The 10,585-nt window shown below is 38.1% G+C and overlaps 1 non-coding gene across 1 annotated transcript; it reads right to left on the reverse strand.

Moving 5' to 3' along the window:
• Window positions 1-6,333: 6,333 nt before the first annotated feature.
• On the reverse strand, window positions 6,334-6,441 carry LOC112725180 (small nucleolar RNA R71). The gene has a single exon (XR_003164304.1). It is a non-coding gene; the product is annotated as a small nucleolar RNA R71 (small nucleolar RNA).
• Between the last annotated feature and the right edge of the window lie 4,144 nt (window positions 6,442-10,585).

Genomic DNA, 10,585 nt, shown 5'->3' on the forward strand with positions numbered 1-10,585 from the left:
TTAACTAACATAATTGATGATGACAAACATTAGATTATTGGGCTAATTACCCAATCAGTTTTGATTATTTTGGTTAAGTGATGCAGGCCAAAATTCCTTGTTACAGCAGCCCAGTAAGATAGATAAGAAAACAAAAGCTGGTGGGCTACAATCCAAAGGAAGCCCAAAAGAAACAAAGCAAAGAAATCAAAATGGGCTAATTGAATCTAAATGAACCCAAGCCCGATTTGATATCACTCAAGGCGAATCCCTCCACTTTGCTTCCAAAGCAACGTTCACTTTTTTCTGTCTCGGTCAGAACGTAGGGAAAGAGAGAGAGAAAGCTTAGCTCCTAAGCTGTTCACCAAAGAAGCAAGAAAGAGAAGGTTTAGCAAAAAGGTTGAAGTCTAATCACACACATCAATCTGTATCAAGAAGAGGTCAGAAGCTAAAGGTGACTTTATTTCCTTCTACATGCATCTCATTTTCTTCTCTTCATCTTCAACTCTCTGCCACTCCATATTGGGATACATGGGAAAGATGATCTCTGCTCTTCACGGCTATGCATCTACGGTCATAAGTGTGTCTTGGGGACCAGGTTGTTTTTCAATGGCCAAGATCTAGGTTTACCATTGAAGATATCTGTTTCTTCTATTCTGTGGCTTTCGGTCAACAAGAGAAGGTCAGAACCAAAGTTTCTACTTTAAGAATTAATGGGAAAAAGTGAGTTGGTGATGTGATGAAGCACAAAGCTCGAGAGTTGACCTAGGAGAGAGCAACTCAGCAACATGCTTGGAGATACAAAAGAAATTTTCTCACCATTCTGAAGCCAAGGAGAGATAACCAGTGTTCTTGAGGTGTATGTTCTGAGAAGAGCTCTCTGAAGAAGTTAATCTACTTGGACAATGCTTCCTAGTCAAAGAAGCATTCCGCCAGAATGAAGAATTGAATCAGAGGCTAGCAAATCTGGTTTATCACATCGCAAAGAGGCTGTTGAAGAGTCAATCTCCTTCATGTTTTACAGATTATAATTTTCTTTTCAATGTTTATCTTTCTGTAATTTCTTGAGGTAAAAGGCTGAATGAGAGAGTCATTGAAAAAGCCTAAGAGTGGGAAAAGGCAGAGAAATACACATGAGTGAAAAGCCTAGAGTTATTTCATATTTCTTTAGGTTGTGTATGTGTCTTGTATCTTGTACCTATGAGGTACCCCTTTCTTAGTTGAGTTAGCACTAAGAGTGAAGAGTTAGGTATTAGCATAACCAAGTCAAGTTAGGTTAGAACTTGAGTGTGAAAGGATTGTGTTAATCCTGTGGAATTGGTATATGTAATACTTTAACTATAGTGGAAATTCCACCACTGTTGTGGTGGAGACTGGATGTAGGTTGCATTGCACAAGGCAACCGAACCAGGATACATGATGGTGTCAGCTTCTCTCTTCCCTGCTCTATTCTGTTTTCTGATATTCATGAGACAAAATGAAATTGTCTCATAAAATTTTCGCTGCTGAGTTCAAACAGATTCAGATTGCAAGTTTGTTTTAAAGGGGTTATTACAGTAACTTAAAAGGTCATAGATTCAACCCCCTTCTCTAAGCCTTCTACAACCTTCAGTTTTGTTATAAGAATTTTTAGTGTATGTGTGCTGATAAATTCTGCATAATTCAAAACTCTTCTTCTCCCTACTCCTCATCTTCTGCTGCTTCTTCTTCTTCTTCTTTTTCATCATCATCATCATCATCTTTTTTTACTTATTCATCTTTTTTTTTCTTGTTTTATCTTCTCAAGTTTCTTCTTGTTTTACTCTCTTAAAAAGAATAAAAACAAAAAAATCAAACAAAGAAGAAAAAGAAACACATAATGGTACAAAATTACTTAGAAGATGATAAACTTACATTCATTGAACTAAAAAAAGAAGGAAATAAGGAAAAAATAAGAAGAAAAAAATGCAGCATTAGAGGAAACATTTTTCTATATTTGCAGCAAATTTGGGTGTAACCGAAGATATTTGGATGTAACACGAAGATATTTGAGTGTATTGTTTAAGAATTGGTGTATGTGTGCTAATAAGTTCTGCATAATTCAAAACTCTTCCCCTCCCTCCTCCTCATCTTCCGCTGCTTCTTCTTTTTTTCATCATCATCACCATCTTCTTCTTCTTCTTCTTCTTTCTTATTGATAAGCGGATAATTTATACGCTTTTTGGCATTATTTTTAGTATGTTTTTAGTAGAATCTAGTTACTTTTAGGGATGTTTTCATTAGTTTTTATGTTAAATTCACATTTCTGGACTTTACTATGAGTTTGTGTGTTTTTCTGTGATTTTAGGTATTTTCTGGCTGAAATTGAGGGACTTGAGCAAAAATCAGATTCAGAGGTGGAAGAAGGACTGCTGATGCTGTTGGATTCTGACCTCCTTGCACTCAAAGTGGATTTTCTAGAGCTACAAAACTCAAAATGGCGCGCTTCCAATTGCGTTGGAAAGTAGACATCCAGGGCTTTCCAGCATTATATAATAGTCCATACTTTTGCCGAGTTTAGATGACACAAAAGGGCGTTGAACGCCAGTTCTACGCTGCAGTCTGGAGTTAAACGCCAGAAACACGTCACGAACCAGAGTTGAACGCCAGAAACATATTACAACCTGGCGTTCAACTCCAGAAAGAGCCTCTGCACGTGTAACATTCAAGCTCAGCCCAAGCACACACCAAGTGGGCCCCGGAAGTGGATTTATGCATCAATTACTTACTTCTGTAAACCCTAGTAACTAGTTTAGTATATATAGGACTTTTTACTATTGTATTAGACATCTTATGATCTGGGGATCATCTTTTGATCATTTTTAGATCTCTAGACCTCCATGGGAGGCTGGCCACTCGGCCATGCTTACCCTGTATTCACTTATGTATTTTTCAACGGTAGAGTTTCTGCACTCCATAGATTAAGGTGTGGAGCTCTGCTGTTCCTCATGATTTAATGCAAAGTACTACTATTTTTCTATTCAATTCAACTTATTCTGCTTCTAAGATGTTCATTCATACTTCAATATGAATGTGATGAGCGTGACAATCATCATCATTCCCCCACGAACGCGTGCCTGACAACCATTTCCGTTCCACCTTAGATTGAATGAGTATCTCTTAGATCTCTTAATCAGAATCTTCGTGGTATAAGCTAGATTGATGGCGGCATTCATGAGAGTCTGGAAAGTCTAAACCTTGTCTGTGGTATTCTGAGTAGGACTCTGGGATTGAATGACTGTGACGAACTTCAAACTCGCGAGTTCTGGGCGTAGTGACAGACGCAAAAGGAGGGTGAATCCTATTCTAGTATGATCGAGAACCTCAGATGATTAGCCGTGTTGTGACAGAGCATTTGGACCATTTTCACAAGAGGATAGGATGCATCCATTGACCACGGTGATGCCTCCAGATGATTAGCCATGCAGTGACAGCGCATCGGACCATTTTCACAGAGAGGATGAAAAGTAGCCATTGACAACGGTGATGTCCTTACATAAAGCTAGCCATGGAAAGGAGTAGGATTGATTGGATGAAGACAGCAGGAAAGCAGAAGTTCAGAGGGACGAAAGCATCTCTATACGTTTATTTGAAATTCTCACCAATGATATACATAAGTATTTCTATCTTTATTCTCTGTTTATTTATTATTATTTTCAAAAACTCCATAACCATTTGATATCCGCCTGACTGAGATCTACAAGATGACCATAGCTTGCTTCATACCAACAATCTCCGTGGGATCGACCCTTACTCACGTAAGGTTTATTACTTGGACAACCCAGTGCACTTGCTGGTTAGTTGTATCGAAGTTGTGAATAAAAAAAACGATTTATTAAAACGTGCGTACAGAGTTTTTGGCGCCGTTGCCTGAGATCACAATTTCGTGCACCAAGTTTTTGGCGCCGTTGCCGGGGATTGTTCGAGTTTGGACAACTGACGGTTCATCGTGTTGCTCAGATTAGGTAATTTTCTTTTTGTTTTATTTTCAAAAATTTTTCAAAAAAAAAATTTTTCAAAAATCTTTCAAAAATTTCTCATTAGTTTTCGAAAATTATTCTAAAATTTTTTTTAGAATGGATTCTAGTGTTTCATGAAGCATGTTGAAGCCTGACTGGCTGTAAAGCCATGTCTAAATTCATTTAGACTGGGGCTTCCAACCCAACATTATCAAGAGCAAGCTAGTTGTTGCTAATCCACCTGCTGCTGTTCCTGATCCACTTGATTTACATGCTAAAGCTTGACTGGCTATTAAGCCATGTCTAACCCTCAGATTGGAGCTTTAGACTAAGAGTGCAAGATTCCTGGAATTCATATTAAAAATTTTGGAATCCTTATTTTTCTTTTTCACAAATAATTCTCGAAAAATCCAAAAAAAATTAGAAAATCATAAAAATCAAAAAAATATTTCATGTTTCTTGTTTGAGTCTTGAGTCAATTTTTAAGTTTGGTGTCAATTGCATACTCATCTTGCATTTTTCGAAAATTGCATTCATGCATTGCATTCATCATGATCTTCAAGTTGTTCTTGATAAACCTTCTTGATTGATCTTCATATTTTATTATTTTGTGTCTTTTCTTGTTTTTCATGTGCATTTTTGCATTCATAGTGTCTGAACATGAAAGATTTCTAAGTTTGGTGTCTTGCATGTTTTCTTTGCATATAAAAATTTTTCAAAAATGTGTTCTTGATGTTCATCATGATCTTCAAAGAGTTCTTGGTGTTCATCTTGACATTCATAGCATTCTTGCATGCATCACATGTTTAGATCCAAAATTTTCATGCATTGCATCATTTTCATGTTTTTCTCTTTCATCATCAAAAATTCAAAAATAAAAAAATATCTTTCCCTTTTTCACTCATAAATTTCAAAAATTTGAGTTGACTTTTTCAAAACTTTTTAAAACTTAGTTGTTTCTTATGAGTCAAATCAAATTTTCAATTTAAAAATCTTATTTTTTTTAAATCTTTTTCAAAAATCATATCTTTTTCACTTTTCTTATTTATTTTCGAAAATTTTACAAATATTTTTCAAAAATCTTTTTCTTATCTTTATCACGTAATTTTTGAAAATAACATCATCAATTAATATTTTGATTCAAAAATTTCAAGTTTGTTACTTACTTGTTAAGAAAGATTCAAACTTTAAGTTCTAGAATCATATCTTGTGGTTTCTTGTGAATCAAGTCATTAATTGTGATTTTAAAAATCAAATCTTTTTCAAAACTAATTCTAATCATATCTTTTTATCATATCTCTTTTTTTAAAAAATCTTATCTTTTTCAAAAATTTGGTTTTAAAATATCTTTTCTAACTTCTTATCTTCTTATCTTTTCAAAATTGATTTTCAAATCTTTTTCAACTAACTAATTGACTTTTTGATTGTTTCTTATCTTTTTCAAAACTACCTAACTAACTCTTTCTCTCTAATTTTCGAAAATATCTCCCTCTTTTTCAAAATTTCTTTTTAATTAACTAATTATTTTAATTTTCGATTTTAATTTTATTCCTAATTTTCGAAAATTACTAACCTTTCTCAAAAACTATTTTCGAAAATCACTAACTCTTTTTCAAAAATTATTTTCGAAAATCCTCTTTCTCTCTCATCTCCTTCTATTTATTTATTCATCTACTAACACTTCATCTCACACAAATTCGAACCCCCTCTTCTATCTGTGTTCGAATTTTCTCTTCTTCCCTTCTTTACATTACATTCTTTTCTTCTTATACTCACACAGGGGAACCTCTATACTTGGGCAAAAAGGATCCCTATTATTATTTTTCTATTCCCTCTTTTTTCATATGAGCAGGAGCAAGGACAAGAACATTCTTGTTGAAGCAGATCCAGAACCTGAAAGGACTCTAAAGAGGAAACTACGAGAAGCTAAATTACAACAATCCAGCAAGCACCTTTCAGAAATTTTCGAACAAGAAGAGGAGATGGCAGCCGAAAATAATAATAATGCAAGGAGGATGCTTGGTGACTTTACTGCACCTAATTCTAATTTACATGGAAGAAGCATCTCCATCCCACCATTGGAGCAAACAATTTTGAGCTGAAACCTCAATTAGTTTCTCTGATGCAGCAGAACTGCAAATTTCATGGACTTCCATCTAAAGATCCTTTTTAGTTCTTAACTGAATTCTTGCAGATCTGTGATACTGTTAAGACTAATGGAGTAGATCCTGAAGTCTACAAGCTCATGCTTTTCCCTTTTGCTGTAAGAGACAGAGCTAGAGTGTGGTTGGACTCTCAACCCAAAGATAGCCTGAACTCTTGGGATAAGCTGGTCACAGCTTTCTTGGCCAAGTTCTTTCCTCCTCAAAAGCTTAGCAAGCTTAGAGTGGATGTTCAAACCTTCAAACAGAAAGAAGGTGAATCCCTCTACGAAGCTTGGGAGAGATACAAGCAACTGACCAAAAAGTGTCCTTCTGACATGCTTTCAGAATGGACCATCCTGGATATATTCTATGATGGTCTGTCTGAATTAGCTAAGATGTCATTGGATACTTCTGCAGGTGGATCCATTCACCTAAAGAAAATGCCTGCAGAAGCTCAAGAACTCATTGACATGGTTGCTAATAACCAGTTCATGTACACTTCTGAGAGGAATCATGTGAGTAATGGGATGCCTCAGAATAAAATATTGACTCAGCAAGTCAATATGATTTCTTAGAGTCTGAATGGAATGCAAGCTGCATCCAACAGTACTCAAGAGGCATCTTCTGAAGAAGAAGCTTATGATCCTGAAAACCCTGCAATAGCAGAGGTAAATTATATGGGTGAACCATATGGAAACACCTATAATCGCTCATGGAGAAATCACCCAAATCTCTCATGGAAGGATCAACAAAAGCCTCAACAAGGCTTTAATAATGGTGGAAGAAACAGGTTTAATAGTAATAAACCTTTTCCATCATCCACTCAGCAACAGACAGAGAACTCTGAACAAAATACCTCTAATTTAGCAAATTTAGTCTCTGATCTATCCAAGGCCACTGTGAGTTTCATGAATGAAACAAGGTCCTCCATTAGAAATTTGGAGGCACAAGTGGGCCAGCTGAGTAAAAGGATCACTGAAATCCCTCCTAGTACTCTCCCAAGCAATACAGAAGAAAATCCAAAAGGAGAGTGCAAGGCCATTGATATAACCATCATGGCCAAATCCAAAGAGGAAGGGGAGGACGTGAATCCCAGTGAGGAAGACCTCCTGGGTCGTCCAGTGATCAATAAGGAGTTTTCTTCGGAGGAACCAAAGGAATCTGAGACTCATCTAGAGACCATAGAGATTCCATTGAACCTCCTTATGCCCTTCATGAGCTCTGATGAGTATTCCTCTTCTGAAGAGAATGAGGATGCTACAGAAGAGCAAGTTACCAAGTTCCTTGGTGCAATCATAAAGCTGAATGCCAATTTATTTGGTAATGAAACTTGGGGAGATGAACCCCCCCTGTTCACCAATGAACTAAATGCATTGGATCAACTGAGACTGCCTCAGAAGAAACAGGATCCTGGAAAGTTCCTAATACCTTGTACCATAGGCACCATGACCTTTGAGAAGGCTCTATGAGACCTGGGGTCAGGAATAAACCTCATGCCACTCTCTGTAATGGAGAAACTGGGAATTTTTGAGGTACAAGCTGCTAAAATCTCATTAGAGATGGTAGACAATTCCAGAAAACAGGCTTATGGACAAGTAGAGGACATATTAGTAAAGGTTGAAGGCCTTTACATCCCTGCTGATTTCATAATCCTAGATACTGGGAAGGATGAGGATGAATCCATCATCCTTGGAAGACCCTTCCTAGCCACAGCAAGAGCTGTGATTGATGTTAACAGAGGTGAACTAGTCCTTCAATTGAATGAGGACTCCCTTGAGTTTAAAACTCAAGGATATCCTTCTGTAAACATGGAAAAGAGGCACAGTAAGCTTCTCTCTAAACAGAGTCAACCAGAGCCCCCACAGTCAAACTCTGAGTTTGGTGTTGGGAGGCCACAACCAAACTCTAAGTTTGGTGTTGAACTCCCATATCCAAACTCTAAGTTTGGTGTTGGGGAGTCTCAACAATGCTCTGAACATCTGTGAGGCTCCATGAGAGCCCACTATCAAGCTATTGAAATTAAAGAAGCGCTTGTTGGGAGGCAACCCAATTTTTATTTATCTAATTTTAATTTACTTTTATTGTTATTTCATGTTTTATTAGGTTCATGATCATGTGGAGTCACAAAATAAATAGAAAAATTGAAAACAGAATCAAAAACAGCAGAAGAAAAATCACACCCTGGAGGAGAATCTTACTGGCGTTTAAACGCCAGTAAGGAGCATCTGTCTGGCGTTCAACGCCAGAACAGAGCATGTTTCTGGCGTTGAATGCCAGAAACAAGCAGCATCCTGGCGTTCAGACGCCAGAAATGCACAGTGAGGAAAGCTGGCGCTGAACGCCAGAAACAAGCATCTGGCTGGCGTTCAACGCCAGAAATATGCTGCATCTGGGCGCTGAACGCCCAGAACAAGCATCAATTCGGCGTTTAAATGCCAGAAATGCATGCAAAGGCATTTTACATGCCTAATTGGTGCAGGGATGCAATTCCTTGACACCTCAGGATCTGTGGATCCCACAGGATCAACTCAGCATCTGTGGACCCCACAGGATCCCCACCTACCACCACTCACTCTCTTCCCTCTTCTCAATGTTCATCCTCTCTTCCCAATAAACACTCTCCCCCAAAACTCTTCACCAATCACCTCAATCTCTCTTCCCTATCACCACTTCACCACTCACATCCATCCACTCTTCCCCATAAACCTACCTCATAAACTCCACCTACCTTCAAAATTCAAAATCAATTTCCCACCCAAACCCACCCTATATGGCCGAAACTAAACTCCCCTCCCCTCCCTATATAAAGCCCTCCATTCTTCTTCATTTTTACACAACACAACCCTCTCTTCTCTTCTTGGCCGAATACACCTCTCCCTCCTCTCCTCCATGTTTTCTTCTTCTTCTTCATCTATTCTTTCTTCTCTTGCTCGAGGGCGAGCAATATTCTAAGTTTGGTGTGGTAAAAGCATAAGCTTTTTATTTTTCCATTACCATTGATGGCACCTAAGACGGAAAATCCTCTAGAAAAGGGAAAGGGAAGACAAAAGCTTCCACCTCCATGTCATGGGAGATGGAAAGGTTCATCTCCAGAGCCCATCAAGACCACTTCTATGATGTTGTGGCCAAGAAGAAGGTGATCCCTGAGGTCCCTTTTAAGCTCAAGAGAAATGAGTATCCGGAGATCCGACATGAAATCCAAAGAAGAGGTTGGGAAGTTCTAACAAACCCCATCCAACAAGTCGGCATCCTAATGGTTCAAGAGTTCTATGCCAATGCATGGATCACTAGGAACCATGATCAAAGTAAGAACCCGAACCCAAAGAATTATCTCACCATGGTTCGGGGGAAATACTTAGATTTTAGTCCGGAAAACGTGAGGTTGGCGTTTAACTTGCCCATGATGCAAGGAGATGCACGCCCCTACACTAGAAGGGTCAACTTTAATCAAAGGTTGGACCAAGTCCTCATGGACATATGTGTGGAAGGAGATCAATGGAAGATTGACTCCAAAGGCAAGCCGATTCAACTAAGAAGACTAGACCTCAAGCCTGTGGCTAGAGGATGGTTAGAGTTCATCCAACGCTCCATCATCCCCACTAGAAACCGATCTGAAGTTACTGTGGATCGGGCTATCATGATTCATAGCATCATGATTGGAGAGGAAGTAGAAGTTCATGAAGTCATCTCCCTTGAACTCTACAAAATAGCCAAAAAGTCTTACCCCATGGCAAGGCTAGCTTTCCCTCATCTTATTTGCCATCTATGTTACTCAGCTGGAGCTTTCATAGAAGGAGACATTCCCATTGAGGAAGAGAAGCCCATCACTAAGAAAAGGATGGAGCAAGCAAGAGAGCCCATTCATGGATCTCAAGAAACGCATGAAGCTCATCACCATGAGATCCTGGAGATGCCTCAAATGCATCTTCCTCCACAAAACTATTGGGAGCAAATCAATACCTCCCTAGGAGAATTAAGTTCCAACATGGGACAATTAAGGGTGGAACATCAAGAGCACTCCATCATCCTTCATGCAATTAGAGAAGATCAAAAAGCAATGAGGGAGGAGCAACAAAGACAAGGAAGGGACATAGAAGAGCTCAAGGACATCATTGGTTCCTCGAGGAGAAAACACCACCATCACTAAGGTGGACTCATTTCTTGTTCTTACATTCTCTGTTTTTCATTTTCTTTATGTTGAGTGCTTATCCATGTTTGTGTCTTATTACATGATCATTAGTATTTAGTAACTATGTCTTAAAGTTATGAATGTCCTATGAATCCATCACCTCTCTTAAATGAAAAATGTTTTAATTCAAAAGAACAAGAAGTACATGAGTTTCGAATTTATCCTTGAACTTAGTTTAATTATATTGATGTGGTGACAATACTTTTTGTTTTCTGAATGAATGCTTGAACAGTGCATATGTCTTTTGAAGTTGTTGTTTAAGAATGTTAAATATGTTGGCTCTTGAAAGAATGATG

The sequence above is a fragment of the Arachis hypogaea genome, chromosome 11 (genome assembly GCF_003086295.3).
Source record: "Arachis hypogaea cultivar Tifrunner chromosome 11, arahy.Tifrunner.gnm2.J5K5, whole genome shotgun sequence".
Lineage (NCBI taxonomy): Eukaryota > Viridiplantae > Streptophyta > Magnoliopsida > Fabales > Fabaceae > Arachis > Arachis hypogaea.